Genomic DNA, 3,022 nt, shown 5'->3' with positions numbered 1-3,022 from the left:
ACACCCCCAGCCAGGTGTGGTGGTACACCCCCACATTCAGTCAGAGCACTTGGAAGGTGAAGGCAGCAGGATCATTCCAACTCATCCTCAACTACATGACAGTTTAAGACCACCCAGACTACATGCCACGGACTAGTCTCAGCTGAGACAAGGCTGAGGAAGTGGTATCTGTGAGTGGCCAAAGAAACACCTCAAAAGTCAGTGATGGGTGCAAGTTGACAACTCTGTGGTCTGCTCAAGATAACACTCTAGACAGTTCTATAGATGGCTCATGGGTTTTACAACCAAAGTCAGAAAACCTGCTAGAAAAATTCTAAAAGAGCCGTAATAGCTCTTGGGTTTTCTGAACCAAATCAGAAAAATTCTAAAAGCTTAGCTCTCTAGATAGCTCTCTAGATAAATCAGGTCTTGAAACCAAAGCCCAGTCTTTTATTTGCATATCAATTCTATCATTTGCCCTCTGTTCCATTTTGATTATCCCACAAATCAGCTTTTTATGATCCCTTAATTCTTAGAAAAAGACAGCAAGTACTTTTTTTTTTGTTTGGTTTTTCGAGACAGGGTTTCTCTGTATAGCCCTGGCTGTCCTGGAACTCACTTTGTAGACCAGGCTGGCCTCGAACTCAGAAATCCACCTGCCTCTGCCTCCCAAGTGCTGGGATTAAAGGCATGCACCACCATGCCTGGCATGCAAGTACATTTTTTAACATAGCAAGACCTATGCAGTTCTGTGGGCACAGCACTTGTAGTTGCCAAATAGACATAGGGACTTTTATGTGAGACAGTTAGCTTTCTGTTTTCCAACTCCTTCACTGCCTAAGCTTGGCTGTCCCAGGACTTGATTTGTAGACAGATCTTGAGCTCAGAGATCTGCCTGACTTTATTAGCACAAACAATAGGCTTAGCTGTGTGGAATCTTTCCCTGAGATTATCAGTACCTTACTTCCTGGTGCTCCTTTATTACTTGACCCACGAGCCTTATTTTTTAACTATTCCTTTTGCTTTACTGACTCGTTAGTGCAGCTGCCTCTGTTCTTTCAAGTCCATGAAGCCCCTCATACAATTCATATTGCATCTTTATAATTTGCATAGTTGAGAAATCTTGTTTATATATTCTTGAACTCATGTTTTCAGAGTTCTTTCCTACAGCCTTAATGGCTGTCCTGAAAGTCACAGTATTACCATTTTGCCAAGAAACATTAGACACATTCTTACCTTCCAGACTCATGCTATTTCTAACTATCATGAACTCATTAACTTTGGCAGGGAGAATATTCCCAGAACACGAAAATATGTATATTATTAAGCAAATAAGCCTTACACCTACAACAACCATAGCACTCATGAGGAACCAAGTTCCTGTGGCTCTACTCCAGGGGCAGGAACCATGTCACACTGTCCCTTCCTCAACCATTCTAGCCCTGGTAGCTACACAAGACCTTGAGCCTTTCTGCTCTCTCTTTCAAAGGATGGCAGTATGGAAACCAGAAAAGGTCTCCCTCTATTGCTAACACCTCAGTTAGAGACTTGTAGCCTTCCAAATGGAGAAATAAATTTCTGTGACTTGTTTTCCAGCCATTCTGTAATGCCAAGCTACAGAAACCAGAAGTGACTAAGGCATGATATCCATTTTATCAATCCTTACTTTCACTGGGCAAATTGAGGCACAAAGACATTGACTAATTAGCTCAGTGTTGCATGTGTAGTTCTCTCCTATCTGTCAGCCAAACTATGCATAGGAGAATATGCATACCTATCTACAATGTTATGCTTCTTCATACAGAGAGGTCTAAAAGGGAATGCAATGTAAGCCAGTGCCAAGGAAAAGCAGTGGCACACACTGAGGGGTTAGGGTGGGGGAAGTGTCTGTCTGTGGAGGATACATGTCCTTCTTCAGTGTGGGGGGGGGGGCAGAGAATCTGAGAAAAACACCTGTCTTCCTTCAGGTGTGGAGGAGGGTACAGTTCTTTATTACCTACAGGTTTCTTAAATTGGCTGCTTGGGGTTCCTCTTTTTTTTTTTGGTTTTGGTTTTGGTTTTTTGAGATAGGGTTTCTCTGTATAACCCTGGCTGTCCTGGAATTACTTTGTAGACCAGGCTGGTCTCGAACTCAGAAATCTGCCTGCCTCTGCCACCCGTGTGCTGGGATTTAAGGTGTGCACCACCACACCCGGCAACTTGAGGTTCCTCTTATGAAAGTGTACAGTTCAGAATTCTGACCACCAAGCTGGAGAAGCAGAGTCTGTGAGGACCCATGTGGCTTGTGAGAACTAAATAGAAATGAGAAGACCACAGCACAACACTAAGCAGGCTGTGTGACTACAGTCATGTCTCCTAAGTTCCTGGCTTGCATATTTCTCTTCTTTCAAAGGTCAGGCTTTGAAGCACATTGTTCCTGAAGTCTCAAGGTCTGATTCCCTGATACCTCCCACAACAATTAGGCCCCTTGCAGCTCAGCTCCCATATGTGTGTATTGCTCCTCTGACTCAGCATCTGCCTTGACCCATCCACCATCTCCCACTGTTCTGACACCATCTGTTGTCCTCAGATGTCCTGATAGCCCAAGAATGTCCATTTTTCACAAGAAGGTTCTCCTAAGTAAGATGAAGTTCTGCATAGGGAAGGCAGGTTATTAGTAAAGCAGACAAATACATTCATTCTACAATGACATTGTTCTGACAGAAGGATCTTAATTTGGGGCAGGTTACATGGCTCAGCAGACAGAGGTGCCTGCTGCCAAGCCTGAGGCTGTGAGTTCTAACCTCCAGCCTCACATGGTAGAAAAGAGAAATGACCTCTGCAAATTGTTCTCTGACTTTCACATACATTGTGGAATAAGGGTATAAGTGCATGTTTAGAGAGAGAGAGGGAGAGAGAGAGAGAGAGAGAGAGAGAGAGAGAGAGAGAGAGAGACATCTGCACACACATACAATAAATAAATGAATAAATAAATAAATAAATAAATAAAATGTAAGATAGATTTATCTCAAATTATCTTCTTTAAGTTACCCATTATTAGCCA

At 43.0% G+C, this 3,022-nt stretch overlaps 1 non-coding gene across 1 annotated transcript; it reads right to left on the bottom strand.

The window, feature by feature from the left end:
* Window positions 1-271: 271 nt before the first annotated feature.
* On the bottom strand, window positions 272-333 carry LOC115064864. The gene has a single exon (XR_003844691.1). It is a non-coding gene; the product is annotated as a U7 small nuclear RNA (small nuclear RNA).
* Between the last annotated feature and the right edge of the window lie 2,689 nt (window positions 334-3,022).

The sequence above is a fragment of the Mus pahari genome, chromosome 10 (genome assembly GCF_900095145.1).
Source record: "Mus pahari chromosome 10, PAHARI_EIJ_v1.1, whole genome shotgun sequence".
Classification (NCBI taxonomy): domain Eukaryota; kingdom Metazoa; phylum Chordata; class Mammalia; order Rodentia; family Muridae; genus Mus; species Mus pahari.
This window is presented reverse-complemented; position numbering and strand designations above follow the sequence as displayed.